Source organism: Rhincodon typus, chromosome 14 (genome assembly GCF_021869965.1).
Source record: "Rhincodon typus isolate 14 chromosome 14, sRhiTyp1.1, whole genome shotgun sequence".
Classification (NCBI taxonomy): domain Eukaryota; kingdom Metazoa; phylum Chordata; class Chondrichthyes; order Orectolobiformes; family Rhincodontidae; genus Rhincodon; species Rhincodon typus.
In genome coordinates, this window is record NC_063345.1 from 54,009,132 (window position 1) to 54,028,892 (window position 19,761).

Below are 19,761 nucleotides of genomic sequence, written 5' to 3' on the forward strand. Positions count from 1 at the left end.
CAGGGATTCTGGGAACAATACTGCACTGTAAAATTCTTCTAAGCTAGTGAAGATAATTTTTAGGGTATCGTCCAAATTGCAACAGAACATTCTCAGAATCAACCATCCACAGTTGATGTATTTCATCCATATTTTTGTAGCATAAACTTTTCAGGTACTAATTAGTAGAATAAAGTATAGCTGTATTCATCGAAGGCATCTTTGCACTGATTTATGGGAACAATTAAATAAAAGCATTAAATTCAATTCTTTATCTAACTCCACCTTTCAAAAAGTAATATTAATGATCTTGGCAACATAACATAAAAATACATCAAAACTCCTACTTGTCTAATAAGTGAGAAATGTACACTACTGCATTTTTATTACACATCTGTAGGAATAATGTAAAAGATGCACATTTTAAGTTTCATTTGTGACACTATTAGTGGTTCAACACTGCCCTCTTCAGCAACATACTGCACATGAAAATTTCTGTTATTTTAAATCAGAGCTGTAGTTTCAAACCAGGAACAGAAATACAAGTTTGCTTATTCATTTTAGTGGTATTGTGCCTTTCAAAAGATCAGACATTGTAATTCTACATTAATTGAGCTCTTCAGCCATCAAGCTGCTTCTAACCAAACAATCTTAGTACTTATTGTAGGATCAATGTCAATAGCAGACATATTCCATTCTGATCTTTGGCGACTGTACATAAAACCGGAGAGATGTAAATTCCAGACGTCTTTGGAGATGCCCATTTTTGTGCAGAGCCAGATTTCTGTCCTTTTTAACCATCAATTTCACAGCTCTGGCCTCCTGCAACCTCCGTTCTTGATTGTGCCATAAAGGTAGATGAAAAGCAAGAGAGCAGCACAAAGCGATCATTTAGATCTTCGCCTTAAAAAGAAAAACTTGCACTAAAATAGCACTTTTCATGATTACCCAATCTCCCATGGAACCAATAAAGTATTTTTGAAGTGTGGTCCAAATTGCAATGTAGGAGATGCAACAGCCAATTGGAACACACAAAATTCTACAAAGAGCAATCTGGTAACAATCTGACAACTTGCTTTTGTGAAGACAGTTGGAGCTTAAATATTGGCTTGCATGTGGGTTGTAACTTCACTGCCCTTCTTCAATGAAAACAATAGAATCTTTTTCATCTACATTAGAGGACTGATGGGTTGAATATTTATTATGCATTTAATATTTAATTTCAATTTAATATCTCATTCCTAACATGTCTAGTCAAAAGTGCAGCACTCCTTCCATAAAGCACTGGACCGTTTACCCAGAGTTTGTTTGGATTGATGTGCAATCATGTAAAATTTTCTTCCCAAGTTTGCTGAAGTCATGTGAGCTCTACCATGATGTACACACACTGTAGGTAGACATTTTAAGTTCACTTGAACACACTGCTGTGTTGTATACTTGAAACATGGTGTCAGTAGTTACACTGTGCTGACTGTTGCAGAACTGTAGGAAAGAACAACTACTATCGGGGAGACAGAGTACACACAGAGCTGTGGGCTATCATTAAAGAAGGTAAAAAAAAACAATGAAAGAACCCACAGATGAAACACTGATTATGAGAAAATTGCTGCAGTTATTTTTTTCCCTCTCAGCTCCTGTTCAAATGGCAGGAAATATGAAGCAAAACTAAAAGGTCTTCCATGCACAATGGGTAGAAGTATTAAATAGCAACAGATCTGTTGAACAAACAAGAACAGGTACAGGTTATTAGACTTTTATCTCCATTGGGAAGAGACTGTTTCAAAAATATGTTCCACCCTAAATCACATTGAAGAACAGAAAAGACATAAAACAGAAATTTGAAATATTTTGCAAATACCAGACTTACTCACAAAACTGTAATTATACCTTCCCAGGCCTCTTAAACCCCCCAGAGGTGGACTTAGCATCTCCCCAGGATGTGAGACCCTCCTCCCAGATGGACCCTACAGCCCCTCCCCCAGGGACCTGACAACCCCTCCCAAAGATGCAGTATGGCCCAACCAGGATCCAACATTAGACACCAAAATCTGACAAACCAATCCCTCGCCTGCAGACCTGGCACATCACATCCTGCTTCACACCTGCCCGCCCACCATGGACCCCTGGAGCCGACCCTTCAAACCCCACCTCTTCCAGAGCTGAAGCCCCTAGATGTAACACCCACCCTCCTTGTCCTTGCCAGGCCTGGTTTCTCCTACTCACCTGGACCTACCCTAGACACTACATCATTTACTTTGCCACCTTAACCCTGGCACTGTACTCACTTTACCACTTGCCATTCCTACCCATCTGCTACCTACCCCTACCCAATTCACATGCTACATATCTGGCATCCTCCTCACCATACAACCTACTTACATAGCACCCTATCTCATCCTTCTGGCATCCTACCATTGACATCCTACCTTTCCCCATCTGGTACTAAACTCAGCTTGCACCCTACTTACCTGGCACCTTGGGTACCTGACCAACCTGTCATCTTACTTAGCTGACACCATATATCCCGTAACCTTCTCGCACCAAACCCTAACATCACACGTACCTTACATACATATTGTTTGACAGCAGCTGTCAAATTCGCTGTCAAGACCTTTAAGTGACAGAAAACAGCAGTTGACTGCTGTGAACAGGGGGAATGGTTTACTTTCTTCTGACAGGTCTATGTTACAAAAGGGCTGTCAGAAATGGAAGTATGGCTCTGCATTTCTGCGGGAGAATTGAGCCGCATCTCCTCTCAGAAATACAGAGCTCTTTTGTTCCATTAAAATGAAGGGCCAAAGTGACAATCTGCGTGAAAGTGCCACTCCTCAGAAAAACCTGGCTCCATATATACCGTATATTTGATAACTTGGGGAACTAAAAGTGCATGTGATAAAACTTGTAACATTTTTTTGGATTGAAATGCAATCAAGTATAAATGTCCTTCTTAGGTTTGCTCTAGTAATATGACCTCGAAGTGAGGCATACAAACACACACAGCAGGCAGACATTTTACGCTCACTTCAAAGAAGTCCACAGTCAACTACTGTGTTGTACACTCAAATTAGTATTTAAGTCCTGGAGTGGGATTTGAACTCACAATCATCTGAGTCAGTGCCAAAACTGCCACCTAACTGAATTACAGCAAGACTGTATCCACACAATACAACTTGAGTTCAAAAGTGTCTTAAGCCAATATGCAAGAATCAATATATATCATACTGCTATCTCTACATGAAGCAAAAAAAGTGACTGATGAAGGTAAAATGCAGAAAGTATAATGTGGAAGGGTTCATAAGTAACAGGAGAGAGCTGGCTTGCTTGGAAAATAAGAAAAATGGTGCAATAAGGGGACAAACGTATTTGAGAAGATTGAATGAGCTGTGCATCATAAAAATGACTCATCAATTTTGTTTCAGATGCCAGCACTCTAGACTTATAGTCTTTGCTTTCTGCCTTTAAAGCATTATGCATTAAAAAATATGATACTCGAAATGAAACACTTAGGGTAAATGAGCATGAAATTTGACGTTAAAGATGATTTGTTGCAGGACTGTACATCCTTCTTTTCAAAATCATTTTGTCAAACTAGGTTCGATCAACATTTGTTCTGAATTTCCAGCATAAGTAGCACAAGCAACTTTTTGAACTTACAAATTACTCCTTCAGCTGTAATTGCATCCTGTTTGCATTATCTACACAACTCATGCCTACAAATCACTTCACTACAAATATGATTTCTGTTTATCTAAACCTGAAACATCCATAGCACTTTTTTTTCAATATTTTCAAGATTGAGGAATGCAGAAATAAGGTATGCACGATCAAAATCAAAAAACAAGAAAGGGGAGATACTCCTGATAGGGTTCTTTAATGCACTCAAAACCAAATGCAACTCTTTGCTAATTCACAGAAGTGTTATCCCTTTTAACCTCACTTGTCTGATACTTGTTTTAAATTTGGAGAGAGAGTAACTCAGGGGATGATTTGTTTTTTTGGCTCAGTGCAAGTTGTTTTGAGGTATCTAGAGGATTCCTTGTCACAAGGCCTTGGAGGATTTCTCACTGTATCTTACCAAACTTGCCTCATTCACCAATTACCCAATTGCTACAATGTCCCTCACGTCTGATTCTAGCTTCAGCTTACCATGGGCCATTTCTGTAACTTACCATTCAGCAAATACCTGCTGAAAGACCAGTATCCATGGTGCCCAAGCCATATTTAAATGGCCGCTGTGCACTCACATGAGCACCGGCATTCTGAAGCTGCCCTGCTTGCTGACAGCTTACGAACATATTGGGGAAGAGGGAGATGGCACCGTGATTCTCTGACAGAGACCTGGAGTTTGCAGTGGATTGCATGGTACAAAGGTGGGTGCCTCCAGCACAGAAGGACCACAGGGAACGACAGGAGGAGGTAAAACCTGGTAGGCTGGACCAAAGCCACCACCTGGGTTGATGCAGTCTCTGTGATGTGATGGTACCTTTGATACTGCACCCACAACCCATCAAGGTCACGGTTTGCACACTCACTTTTGCCTTCAATGTCTTCCCTCATTCATGCCCTAATCTTCCCATGTCACTGCACATGACTTTGCATGGGCCCTGTGCTGCCTACTTACTCTCAGGACATCTTACCATCTTTGACCCACCTGCAACTCACTAACAGCTAGACCACCAACATTCTGCTCACTCAACCCCTCCTTTGCTCTCATTCCTGGAGAGGACAGTCCACAATAGGGCAGAAAAGTCCTGGATGAGTAGACAGCTGCCAGATTCCTCAGCCCTGACAAGGAAAGAATCCTGGCCATCATGAGAGAAAACTGGGAGCAGTCCTGTGGGGATGTCAGAGCATCCATGTCCCACCACAAGTAACAGCCACCCTTCATTCCACTGTAATTCCCACATTAGCCCCAATGTGACTATCTGCCTACCTCCATGGACAGATTGACTGCTGCTAAGACGAGTCAGGTCCAGAATCCTCAGGATCTACTAGAGAGGCCCACATACCCGCAGCCCATTGCCCCAGCCAATGGTCCTCAGGAAAGTAGCAGACCTTCCAGGTCCTCCTTCCTCACAAGGATTCATAGAATAGAATCCCACAGTGTGGAAGCAGGCCATTCAGCCCTTCGAGTCCACACTGACCCTCCAAAGAGCATCCTGCCCAGACCCGTTCCTCTACCCTATCCCTGCAATCAATCTACACATCCCTGAACATTATGGGCAATTTAGCATGGCCAATCCACCAAACTTTCCCATCTTTGGACTGTAGGGGGAAACCGGAGCACCCAGCGGAAACCCACACAGACACAGGGAGAATGTGCAGACTCCACACAGTTGCCTGAGGTTGGAATCGAACCTGGGTCCCTGGCACTGTGAGGCAGCAGTGCTAACCACTGAGACAGTGTAATGCCAGGAATCACCTAGCGAAGGAGGAACTATCTATAGGATCCTCAGAAATTTCTATTCAGGACACTTCAGGGATAGCCAAGCCCTCCTCCTTCAACCTGACTACCTACCTCCCACCTCCCGACCTTTAGAAGTTGAAGCTGAGGAAGATCCTTTTGCCTCTTGCAAGATGACGCTTGGCATGTTTGGCCATCCAGACTCAAACATATCCCCAATATCACATCACCAAATCATACATGGCCAACTGACTCCAATGTAGATCAGGATATCTCATCCCTGGCTACAGAACCTGGGACAACCCTAAGTTATAGTGGGAAGGCAAGAAGGAAGAAAACCTATTAGGAGCTCTTTTGTGGCACAAGTGTCCTGTCTATACGCTATCACATTTGTATAAATTTCATTGTTTTGGCACAATGTCAATTGGTTTGAATCTCTGTGTGGTGAATGTCATTATGACAGCTACGCAGATCCACACAGAATGTGCCATGTATTGATGCCTGTGTTAAGAGATGGTAGCAGCGTGTGGAAGCAAGCAAAGCATGGCACACAGAGGGTAAAAGGTATACATGTCCCGGCTGAAACCATTGTTCTTCGTCCAAGAACATTCCTATTCTTTCTCTAGCCTCTGTGTCGAAGTGTGCTAATCTGAATGAGTTTTTTGACAATGCCAGGGCAGGAGGTATTCAAAATGCAGGGAGCCAATGCCTGAGGATCAACAAGGATTGGGGACTCTGTAGGTCTTTATCCTGTGTATTGCATGGGTCTGTGTGAAATGTTTAAAGAGCCTCATGAGGTGGTACCTGCAGCTCCCTCCCACACAGTTCCAGACATTTAGCCAACGCTCCAGTTTTAATTGCAACCATTTCCTTTCCCATTACATATTTTCAATTTCCAGTATGATGGAAAGGAACAGTGAAGACTCCTCAGTCACTGGCTTCCAGCCTCCACCACTATTTGACAATCAGCTCCCAAAACATCCAAAGCCCCTTCCCAGGAGCCCTTTTGTCAATCCCAAAGGCTCTACATCTCCACAGGACCATGTCCAACCCATACACCTGCACCTGCTCACTTTCATCCCCAACCTCTGGCATATGAGGTGACCTTGACAGGTGTGTTCATACATTATTGTTCGAAATCTATAAAAATGAATTGGATGTTGGAATCACATGTTATATTCTCCAATTTACCGTTGATAAAAATAAAGTACGAATGTAAGTTGTGAAGAGGATGGATGGAGTATTCAAGCAGATTTAGAAAGGGCAATAACATAATTGATGGAAAATAATTTGAATGTATGAGGTTATCCACTTTGTAGACAATAACAAAGTTGACATATTTCTTAAACGGTGAGAGGCTGGGAAATTTAATACCGAAAGGTATCTGGTATCTTATTCAGGAGCTATTAAAAGCATGCAGATATAGCAAGTGATTAGAAAGGTAAATTGTATGTTGACCTTCACTGCAAGGGGATTTCAGTATAAGGTTAAATATGCTTTGTTCAAAATGTATAAAGCCTTGGTGAAACCACAGCAGGACTATTGTATACAGTTGGTTATCTTATCTAAAGAAGGAGAGAAGGATGTATTTGCCAAGAAATAATGCAACAGGGGGTCACCAGGCTGATTCCTGAGATGACAGGATTGTCTTCTGAGGAGTGATTGAAGAACCTGAGCCTTTATTCCTTGAAGTCTCAAGAATGATATCTGATCTCATTGAAGTTTATAAAATCCATACAGGGCATGGCAGAGTTGTTGTTTCCCTTGGATGGGGGGAAATGGAAAGGTCATTTAAGGCTAAGACGAAGAGTAATTTCTTCGATCAGACAGTATGAATCTTTGGAATTACCTAGCCAAAAGGGCTGTGTAAGCTTAGCCATTAAGCATGCTCAGCACAGAAATCAATAGATTTCTGGAAACCAATAGATTTCTGGAAACCAATAAAATCAAGAGCTGTGTGGATAGTTCAGGAAAACAATGCCATGCAGGTAGATGATTAGCTGGGATTTGTTTGAATGGCAGAGCAGCCTTGATGGGCTGAATGGTCTACTTCACTCCTAGTTCTTGTGTTCGTTTACCCAAATGGGGGAATGAAGATTGTTTACAGCTTCAAATCTTCCTCTAATTGTAACAGCCAGGATTCTGCTGTTGGTGTCCAAATTCTCAAAGATGGCATGCTTTTAAAGTATTGCCATGCTTTCATCTACTGATGCCATTGGAATTACTTCACAAGTTATGGCCTTATACCATACCATAACATGGTGGGGTAGGTCAAATAACGGGAAACATTGGGCATTACTGAAGCATTGATTTTATTTCAACTCTGACCTTTCTCAGAACTCCTGGTTGGATACATCAGTTTTGCATCCGCTCCAAACATAATGCTCAATCCTTAAAAGAGATTTGGGAATTTGAGTTTGAATTCACTTGTATTCTCTTTCTTCAATTTCATCCACATTGTTAATTACTTTCAAATCTAAACAGGCCTTTCAGCCAAAAATGAGCATTTTAATATGTTTCAAAGATGTTCTTGTCTTTGTATTTGAGATTTGATGTTAGCCAGTCTTTGATCTTCAGTTTGATCCATCTTTCACCTTGTAGTCTAATTGATAAAAGTTTCAATGCCACATGAATGAGCCATGTTATCTAGATGGACTTCAGTAAAGCCTTTGACAAGATCCCTCATGGCAGACTGGTACAAAAGGGGAAGTCACATGGTATCAGGGGTGACTTGGCAAGATGGATGTAGAACTGGCTTAGTCATAGGAGACAGATAGTAGTGGTGGAAGGATGCTTTATGGAATGGGGGGCTATAACTAGTGCCATTCCACAGGGATCAGTGCTGAGACCTCTGCTGTTCATGATCTACATAAATGATTTGAAAGAAAATATAGCTGGTCTAATTGGCCAGTTCACGGATGAAACAAAGAATGGTGGAGTTGCGGGTTGTGAGGAGGATTGTCAGAGAATGCTGCAGGACATAGATCAATTGGAGGCGTGATCAGAAAAATGGCAGATCGAGTTCAATCTGGACAAATGTGAGGTGATGCATTTTGGAAGATCAAGTACTGGTGGAAATTATGTCGTGAATGGCAGAACCCTGAGGAGTATTGATATGCTGAGGGATCTGGATGTAGAGGTCCACAGATCACTGAAGGTGGCAGTGCAAGAAGGTCTTAAAAAAGGCTTATGGCATGATTGCCTTCATTGGAACAGGCATTGAGTATAAGGATAGGCAAGTTATGCTGCAGTTTTATAGAACTTTAATTAGGCCACACTTGGAATACTGCGTACAGTTCTGGTCACCACATTACCAGAAGGATGTGGATGCTTTGGAGAGGGTACAGAAAATATTTGCCAGGATGTTGCCTAGTATGGGGTATTTTAGCTATGAAGCAAGACTGGGTTTGACCGAGTTTGTTTTTGTTGAAATGCAGGAGGTTGAGGGGCGGCCTAATAGAAATATATAAGATTGTGAATGGCATGGATAGAGTGGAAAGTATGAGGCATTTTCCCAGGGTGGAGGGGTCAATTACTATGGGACACAGGTTCAAGGTGCGAGGAGGGAAGTTTAAAAGAGATGTGCGAGGTATAGTTTTCACACAAATGGTGGTGAGTGCCTGTAACACATTGCCAGAGAAGGTGGTGGAAGCAAACACAATAGCAGCATTCAAGAAACACCTGGATGAACACATGAATAGGAAGGGAATAGAGGGATACGGCTCCTTTAAGTGAAGACAGTTTTAGTATCGAACGGCAAAAGGTGGTGGTGCAGGCTTGGAGGGCTGATGGGCCTGGTCCTGTGCTATATTACTCTTTTTTGTTAGTCCTGTGTTCTGTCTCATCATTAATGATTGAGACTGCTATTTTGGTGTCCTGTTTGAAATTTGATCATATCCGTTAACGTTTATATTGGCACTACAGAATTTATGTTTTGTTCCTGGATTTCTCCAAAGAAAATTATTTCTTGATTTACTGGTTCTCTGAATTTTTTTGAAAGGTGCTCTTCTTTGAAGACTTTTCTTTTTGTTTTAATGATAAAAATTTCTTGGAGAGATATACTGATTTAAAATGACTGATTTCCAATAGACAAAGCAGCTGATTCAGAGATAGTAGGAACTGCCGATACTAGAGAATCTGAGATAGCAAGGTGCAGGGCTGGATGAACACAGCAGGCCAAGCAGCGTCAGAGGAGCAGGAAAGCTGTCATTTTGGGTCTGGACCGAATTCAGAAAATCAGAAGAAGGGTCCAGACCTGAAACATCAGCTTTCCTGCTCGGCCTGCTGTGTTCATCCAGCTCTACACATTGTGATCTCTGCTCTTCAGCTGGGATGCTTTTCATACCTGTGAACATTCTTCTTGTCACATCAAGAATATGACAAATGGTTCTGGCACTCTGCATTTCCCTGGTTGTTGTTGTGGTGCACTTTTGTGTTTGCAATCAACATACTGAGCAGTCTCTAAGGGTTTCTTTCAACTGTATTTTTCTCTGTCCTGTAATAAAGACTCATTTCTGTTTCTGGACCTCAGTTTGTTGAGTCAATTGTACTCCTTTATTCAACATTAGATAGTCCCTAGACGGTAGGAAACTGAGATTCAAGTCTCAACAATTATTCTGTCTCTGATCAAGTTGTCTTTTGGCATTCAGTAGCTGTAATTATCTACCAAATAGTAAAGATCATTACTGAGGGAGTTATACTTGCTTTGGACTTTTGTTTCCTCCTGTTAAATTTTGTTCATTCGATTTTGTTGTGCCAACACTGAAGTATGAATCATAAGCTTCGATTATGTCCTCTTTGGTTGCCATCTCCTAAATCTAATGCTGCCCGCTGTATACAATAGTACGCTGACCAGATCTTTACAGGTTTTTATTGCTGGCCTTGAGGCATTTTGATAGCGTGTGAATACCTTCAATTTGGTCATTTTTCAGTCTTTCATGGTCTCTCAAAGTTCTCAAATAGTTTCTGAAACAGCAAGTTTGCATTCATGTTGGCACCTTGCTTCAGGCTTTCTTTCCATAATGTTACTCAACTAGTTGCTGAGCCATTTCTTTTCTAAGCTTTATTCTGTTCTGTGTGGTCATTTGTTCATCAGGAGCTTGCTGTGAGATTTGATCTGCTGCTGGCTGGGACATCAGGCTTTTTTAGGGCCATTCACCTGGATCATCATCTGTTGTTATCGGACTGCTTTCTAGATGATGTTTGTGGAATCTTACTGCAAGGTAAGGCAACTCTTCAATCTTTCTTTAAACAATTGTTAATTTACACCAAGCTAACTATATATAATATACTCTACACAAGAGCTAGACCAGTGTTTCTTCAACAGAGTCTTCTCTTCATCATGTGTATCATCATGTGGTCATGAATCCATCAATGACAGCTTCCTATGTACATATTCAGGAGTTAACCCTTTATTCCACATCTCCAACTGCATAAGACTAAGGTGTGCAATGTCCTCCCTCCCTAAAACTGTCTAACTCTCTTTCTCATTCAAACCTACATCTTTGGACAAGGCATCTAGTGTAATGTCTTCTTTCATATTCTGTCTTTGGTTTTGGTTGAGAATTGACTTAATGCGCTTTTGCTATAATGAGACACACCACATAAATGCACACTATTGTTGATGTTAATGTTGAAATCCCTCTCAATATTTGCCTGAAAGCTTTTTTTTAATGTTACCTATCTCTGTCCTTTATTGTCTCTGTCTCTAATTTTACTTAGACATTCAACAGCAAGTTGAATGAATTCCAAAAGAATAGTCTAGTAAAGGTACGACATACCTTTTGGGATCCAGCCAATTAGGTCAGGAAAGCTTCAGTTAGTGTTGAGTATGGTGAATTCAGCAATGACCCTCAGTTCGGTTTGTCTAGCTAACTAAAACAAAAATAAATTACAAGCATCAAGCCACAAAAAATGTGAAAATTGTTATTTACACATCACAGGCATGGAGTAATAACACAATTGTTTTTCACGAAATAAAAACTGAAAGAACTGCAGATGCTGTGAATCAGTAACAAAAGCAGAAATTGCTGGAAAAGCTCAGCAGGTCTGGCAGCATCTGTGAAGAGAAATCTTCACAGAACAGAGGAAGGGTCACCAGATCTGAAATCTTAACTCTGATTTCTCTTCACAGATGCTGTCTGACCTGCTGAGCTTTTCCAACAATTTCTGTTTTTGTTTGTAATAGTGTTTCTCTGTTTGAAATTGAAAAGGAGAAAGAAAGAGAAACAATAGATTAATTTTTAAATTTACAATGGCAGGTTTGGATCAATAAGGAGTTTAGGTCTCACTTTAACCCATGCATTTCCAGCTTTAACTAAACCAGGATTTGGGCAGGTGACCAATGTAATCCAAGGAGGTCAGTTTCAATTTTAAGTGCAACGATAAAGTTATGAGTGTCATTGTCCTCCAGCTTTTGAGATTTAACTCATGTCATTTGGGTTTCCCAAATGTTGGTAACTGGATACCTTGCTTGAAGTGTGGACTTAATGAATTCAGAAGGTAAATAACTTCATGTCTAACCCTTGGATTCTGAAGCCACATGAAATGTCTTTATGATTCAAGCATCCCACCCCTCCCCATTCACAATCCTTCCACCTTGTGAAGTCTTTAATCTCATTTCCTTTCTTCAACTACCCAGCCATCATGCATGCACCACTGCCACAACTCCAAGGCCTCAATGCTTCAATGCTGCCCCACATCCACCCGCACCCTCCCTCAAAGCCTCCGATTCCCCATTATGTTGGCCCTTGACTCTCCTAACAACCTGATTGTCCCCGCCTCTTCTCATCACCTACTCCATCACCCTCACTATCAATTCCCTGGGCAGACTCACCTACCGCTGTTCTCAGCGACTAACCTCTCCTTTCTACCCACCATCTGCCACCCCACCCCCATCCCACTGCCACTCCAACAATCAAACTATGATTGGACAGAGGACTGATCTGTTAAAGAATTAAATCTACGCAACATGTGATTCAATCCCAATTGTGGACCCAGTCCCAATCGGTCTGGTTAATTGCCAGGTCTACATTTAATTACAGAAGCTTTTTAATGTTCATGTTCAACTTATGTAACAATCAAGACTTTTTTTAAAATGGGTATGGATTTTTGTGAATGTTGCCATAAGCGTTGATCTTGTTATGGACCAGCACTTATGGCTGTATTTCTGTGGAAGCTAATGAGTGAATAATTTAGGCTTGCAGTTATGGGCCGTTTCATTTCATTTCTAGCTCTACAATGCAGCCTTGGTTTAAAGACAGGAATCTGGGCAATTAAAAATTATGGCACTTTATTCATTATGTATAGAAAGAATACAATTAACCTTTTTAATGTATTTCAGAATGTAACAATTAGTTTGGACAGCAAAACTGATTTGATTAGTAGCCCAGGATAATTAAATGTTACATCTAGACAACTTCAACCTTTAAAGATGCTATACAAAAATATAATTTTGAATACTTGTAAATGGAGGTTTATGATGGTTGCATTTTTAATCACTTAATATAGATTCACCAATTTATGAATCAATCCCAAAGCCAGAAATTAGCATGACAGGGTTGATACCATTGTCATATCAAATGCAATAGCTACACCAATCTGTGACACAAAAACAAATTAGTATTTTAGAGACAAAAGATTAGTTCTCTCAAGTTATTATCGAGTTCATTTTTTTACAATCTCATTCATTCCAACTTTAGGCATTACTTTTCCTATTATATGCTCCATTACTTAATTTGCTCAAGAATGATTTTCTACAATATTGTATAATTGATTGTTTTTAAGTGGCTGCATTCACTCTTTGTGGATTGATTGGTTTGCAGCATTAAGAATGTGACCTAGTTTTGCGTCAACACCAATATGAATTCGATTAACTTAAAGCACTAAGAACTGTAAAATCGACTTAAGTAGAAACAAAATCTTGCTTATAGTCAAATTTTACATACTATAATCTTAAATGTAGTGTTATTCAGAAATTCATTATAGCCACAATTAAAATGGTTAATGGTAACAGTGAGTGAGTAATGCTGCCTTTGCAACTGAAGTGCTGATCATAATCACAGATTCGTCGTTTACTTGGACGAGTGCAAGATATCCTTGAGCGTACATTGGAGATTATACTTTATCCTCATTTTTAACACAGGTGGCAAGAAACCAAGTATTTGATCTATTGCACAATGATAGAAGCTATAATGAATGCTTCAAGGCATAGCAAACACTGAGCATAAAAATTTTACAGCCCAGAGTAAGATACTTTATCTTGGATTTTTCAAAATTCACCATCAGTATGATGCACATCGTGTGCATCATTGCTAATGAATACAAGATTTCAGGAAAGAATAGTGTGATTGAGCAGCATTGATGAGTTAAACCAAAGATCCTGACACTGCTTATGTGTTAAAAAGTTGAAAAAAGACTGTCTACTTAGCTTTAATTCACCAATTTTCTGGATTTAATCCAGTGTTAACACAGTTGCCAGTTAGGACTGAAATATACTGGGGTAGGGAAACAAGTCAAGGCATGATTTATGATCAACACATAATACCCAAACTTTGAGGTCAACAAAGGGACTTTTTAAACCTGTGGAACGTCAGGGGTCTGGACATTGTTCCAAGACATTTATTTGACTAAACCTCTTGTGTTGACAGTATATTCCCACCAGTTTCATGATCCAGAATGCTGTTGATCGATATTTGCAATTTCTTTCAGGATCCCCCAACCAATTCCACACATAAGGAAGCAATGTCCTGTTCACCAAAATTCTTCTAGTCATGCTTCAAGGCCATCACCATAGACAGAAAAAACCTTGCTACCATCGTCTCCCAAGTGCCACACCTTGATCTTACCTCTTATAGTCAGATTTTTACCATCAATTTGGATAGCTTGAAACAAGAAATTTCCCATTGCAGCATATCCAAATGGGGTGATTTTAATTCTGGGAGAGACTCAAGCCACTAACCTTGGTTGCAGATCAGAAAGAGCCACAAGGGTTGCTCAGCTCCAAGAGTAGTTAAAAGGCCCAGCTCTGCTCTCTGAGGCTTAATCCTTGCTCTTTTGTTAAATATTTGCCCATCTTTATCTCACACCTCAATCTCCCTTACCCACTCCACACGCCCATTCTTTCTAATTCCTACCAAACTATGCACTCAATCCACTCTTAATGATCCCTCATACCCTCCGTGCCAACTTATGCCCCTCCATCCACCTCAATGCCACTCATATGATCTATCACAACCCATAGACCTCCACCTATCCTCATGGTCTCATGTAGGACCTATACCAACCTAGTGTCTACTCATGACCCACACATTCTCAATTTCAAAGCAAAGCCAGATGATACGATCCCATGCCAACCAACTTTCATGGTTACACCCTTCAACCCAACTCATCCGGTATCCTCCATGGGAAGACAAGTGTCAAGCTTAGATAAAATAAAATAAATTTCTAGGTTCCTTTATAGATGTCACTGCATTTAAGAAATGTGTTCTCATTTATAAAAGACAATTCAATATATTTAAATTCCCTCAAATACTGTATCTTTAAAAACAAATATTGGTACTCATAATCGCGTATCAAAGACAACTAATCCTTTAATAACCTATTTGAGCAGTCCATCAAACTGTGAACTTACAACCCCAAGAAATACATTTTAACCCATTAGAACCATTTCTTTACTCCCCCCAGACAAAGACAAGAGGTTTTCTTTTCAAATTTTAAAGGACAGGTGATTTAAATAAAAACAACTTGAAAGTCTTACACATCCTTCAAGAGCACATGTGACTTCAACGTAAAGTTGTGCAACAGACTGCAGGCTGAAGCTGTTTCCAGAGTGCAAAATCATTCACCTGCATTCAATTCAAATGGTCTAGCTGCTCTGTAATTTATGCCTGTGATATTCACACCCTATTTCTTAGCAATGAAAATGGGGTCTACTGGAAACGGAGACAGGACTTCCAGATCCTCATGCTGTCTTTTCCTAGGAATTGAAAATCTGGCCCTTAGATATTTGTGTTTTCATGTAATTATTTGAAAGGATTAGCCATTGGGGATCGCTGATCTACCATTAAAAGCTGGCTGCAGTGTGTATTTCCAAATAAACATACAGAATCAACATCAATCAATATTAACAAAGAGCTGAAAATGTCAAATACAGATGTGCAACATCAAACATGCTGAGCCAGAAACACAGATCCTTAAAATATGAAAGATGTCTGATGTTATCTGACGAAGTGAGTTATCGCTGTGAAATAGAGCTTAGCAAAAAAGTTGTTTTGGGGAGAAGGATATGATATATATCAGAATAGTGGTTTTTACATTTGTAGAATAAGTGGGAGTTTTATGTTTAAAGGAACAGCTTAGCTTTAGTTTTGATCATACAGCAATTGATGATTATACCGACATTTCAAAATTTTAAGGGACAGTTTAACAGTGTGATCCTTAAATTACATTTCAGATTGTAGCCCTGATGATTGGCAACCTCATTGTATTGTAGTACATCTAACTTTTAATATAAGGATATCTGGCTTCCCAAGTGTCTGGTTCTCAGCCACACAGATCAGAAAAATCCCAGCTTTTATCTAGCTTGGCTGGCTTGCAAAGCACAATGTGGCAAGGCAATGGATACTAACCTTTGCATCCCTGGGGTCTAAAGAAAGGCACCCTTTGTTTCCACACCCCATCACTATCCAATGATACCTCCTAGAAAATGCACATGAGGATATCAAATAACAGCACATAGAACGTGTTATTCCATAGTCAGATAGCTTAACAATAGTCAATATGTCAGCTCATACTTGTCAGTGCAAAATGATCTGAGAAAATCGCTGGCAGGTTTGAAATCAAGAATTATAGAATGACAAAGCACAAAAAGGGACTATTCTGCCCATTGTGTCAATGCTGGAAATCTTCCACAATGTTCAATTGGTAGGAGAGAAGGCAAAAGAAAATCAGAGAAGGGAAAGCTTTTGTAAAACTAGAGAATATGAGGAAAGGAAATGGTCCAAAGCAGCCTCTGTCACTAAATGCAAATAATATTGCATGAGGTTACAATTATATCCTCATTTAAATATTTATCATGTTTTGAAAGGCAAGGTGCTAAAAATAAAAAACGTAGAAAGAGCATGCACAATCTGGTGAGAAAATCACTTCTTGTAATATGCTGACACTAACTCACAGCATGAACATAAAACAAAATCTGTGACATAACACATAGACTTTTAATGAGGGCAGAAAGTACAGTTGTACAGCTATTAGCCAGATTTAATGCAAAATTAGGGCAGCACGGTGACTCAGTGGTTAGCACTGCTGTCTCACAGCACCATGGACCCGGGTTCAATCCCACTCTCGGGCGACTGTCAGTGTGGAGCTTGCAAGTTCTCCCCGTGTCTGCATGGGTTTCCTCCCACAGTCCAAAGATGTGGAGGTTAAGTGGATTGGCCAAGCTAAATTGCCTGTAGTGTTCAGGGATGTGTAGATTATGTGGTATGTGTCTGGGTGAGATGCTCTGAGGTTCAGTGTGGACTTGTTGGGCTGACGGACTTGTTTCCACACTGTAGGGGTTCTATGGTCCCAATAAATCAGGACTGCATTTTCCAATTGCACTAACAGATCTTTGAAGAACAAACCTTGGCCCAGGTAAGTTTCTTCCAGTGTACATAGTCTAAAGAAGCATCTAATGTGATCAACTGAGAGTGAAACTTTTTACAGCACAGAAAGAGGCCTTTCGGCCATTGAGTCTATGCTGCTCCTCAAACATCTAACTATTGACATCCCACTTTCCATCACTTGGTCCATAGCCTTGTCATTTCAAGTGTTTGTTAAAATAGTTCTTAAATGTCTTGAGAGTTCTTGCCTCCACCACATTTTACTCAGTGAGTTTCAGATACCCGTAAACTTCTGGGTCAGAATTGTTTTCTCAAATCTCATCTAAACATCCTGCACTTTACACTAAAACTGTACCCATTGGTTATTGATCTGTCTACCAAGGGGAAAAGCTCATCCGAATCAACACTGTCTGTGCTCCTTAGAACTATGTACGGCTCAATCATATACCCCCTCAGCCTTCTCTGCACTAAAGAAAATAACTCCAATCTATCTAATCTTTCTTCATAGCTGAAGAACTTTTAACCTAAGCAACATGCTTTAAAAAATTACCATAATGATAGAGAAGACAATGTGCACTGGGTGTTCATGAATTACTATGATATGAAGTAAAGCCATGTGTCAATTGGCAGGATATATGCAAGACTGCAACTATATGATTCTCAATTGTTTTGTAATTCAGACAGTTTTCCATTTAGTGCCAAATATTTAATGTTGTAAAAAGTGAGCACTGACTTTAGAAGCAGCAACAGGAAACTTCTTAGAAATTACAATAGCTACAATGCAAGATTGAGAAAGCAAATTCCTATATGGAACATTGATGTGAAACTGATTTTTATTTCCTCAGGAAATTCCAAACATTTACACCCTCTGTAACGTGCTTGGATTATGTAGGAAAATATGATAGCTCCTTGGTAGTCAGAGAAAGATCACAAACTGCAAACAAAATGAAAGACCAGTTAAAAATGGATGGAATGAATGTGTGGAGTGTTGAGATAGTTAGGAAATTATCTGGTCCTTGAAAGGATGTGGAAGAGGAGATTTTAATTCCTTGACTCCAATCTATGTTAATATTGGAATTCCTGCCCAAAATTAACTACATTTCAGAGCAGTAGGAAGTGGAATTTCAGCCAGCAGGGAATAATGGCCCCTGGCACTCAAGACTGTAAGTTTTGGTCAGGGTTCAGGAAATGCAAGTGGTAAAGCCTTGTTTGCTGCAGGACATTCCCATTGGTGTAGACTGGTACTGCAACGCAAAGGTGATTGGACGTTTACATCAGAAACCCAAAGGGGCACATCTGCTTCTCCTGATCAGGAAGGAGACTACTTAAAGAATTAAAATTAAATTCTATTTCTGCATCATGTATAGCCCAGGTTTCTCTTCCCAACAAATTTGGCTTGGTAAGATCCTGAACAGATTGCAGCTTGCAATGGCTGTTGAAACTTGGTGATATCTGTATGTTTAAGATGAGTGTATCCCACTGCCTTCAGTGGGTGCCTGGGTACCTACAAAAAGAACAGGACAATGATAGGTCCATGGGGAAACTGGATGATTGGAGGAAGTAAACTACATTTTACTTGCTGACTAACTTTCTGCAAAACTTCTAAATGTGTATGCATGGCCAATATTTACTCACCAAATTATCTTTTGGTGACATGTGCGCAGTACTTGACACTGGTCTGGCTTCCTCTGAGACTGCTCTCAGAGTGAACAGGATGTCTAACACTCCTGTTTATATCAGTCAGCAAGGCTCTCTGATTGGACCAGATTAACAGCCCCAATCAGGAAACTCATATTCAATGAGGTCCACCTGGCTGACCTTGTTCTAATCACTACACATGGACTTAGTTTGATGTCACATCCAGAAAGAGAGCACTACTGACAATGCAGCACTGACTTTAAATACTCCAAAAGAGTTTGCTTAGATTAAACACTCAAGTTCTAGAATGGGGATTGAACTGGGAAGTCAGAACTAACATGCAAATCTAATGTTCATACTTCTGCTGGATTGGTAAGCCATCTATTTTGAAAAAGATTTGGACTCACAAACAGAAGGTAGGACAATACTCACTTCACTCAATATCTGCTATCCTCCAGAGGCTTACTCACTTTCTCATGAAAAGGTTTTCTTCCACCTACCTTGTCAAGGTACCAACCACTGGTGCTTGACATTGGAGTAAAGTGCTGCTACCAATTCTACTTTAAGTTCCTATCTAATTAACAATAGCAGAAAACAAACCCGCTTCAAGTCTTAATGACAAGAGGCAGGCACTTGTCATACACAAGAAGATATAATTTGTTTCATGACAGCAACAGGTCCAAGTTCCATTGGCGAGCCAATCTTTGGAATTATACTTAAAAGGATGCAGAGATGACACGAAAATAAATTCTGAAGGAAGGTCACTGAATTTGAAGCATTAACTCTGGTTTTCTCTCACAGATGCTCCAGCAAATTCTATTTCTGTTCCAAAGATGACACATCTGACACCATCAGAACTTCATTCTAGACTCCTTTTCCCTACCCAAGGAGTGTGAGACATTAACAAATTGGATAAAGATTAATGTAGCTTAATAATAATTCATTCAGAACCATTAACTTTACCATGTCTCCCTCCTCCCACTCTAAAGCTTTTGTTTAAAATTTATACATTCAGATATTGTCATTATCATAGCTTAGAACCCTAACATGCTGTGGACATTTTTGATTTGCAATTCCAAAATGTTTTTTTTTAAACCAGACAGATGCAACCAAAAATAATAGTCCCACAGCAAGACT

General features: G+C 40.0%; 1 long non-coding RNA gene across 1 annotated transcript in view; it reads right to left on the bottom strand.

Annotated features, from left to right (window-relative positions):
- The window catches only part of LOC125484785, a 30,228-nt gene extending 11,547 nt beyond the window's left edge, over window positions 1-18,681 (bottom strand). Inside the window, exon 1 of the long non-coding RNA XR_007263601.1 lies at window positions 18,622-18,681. This is a non-coding gene — a long non-coding RNA (uncharacterized LOC125484785). The remainder of the gene's footprint in view (window positions 1-18,621) is intronic.
- Between the last annotated feature and the right edge of the window lie 1,080 nt (window positions 18,682-19,761).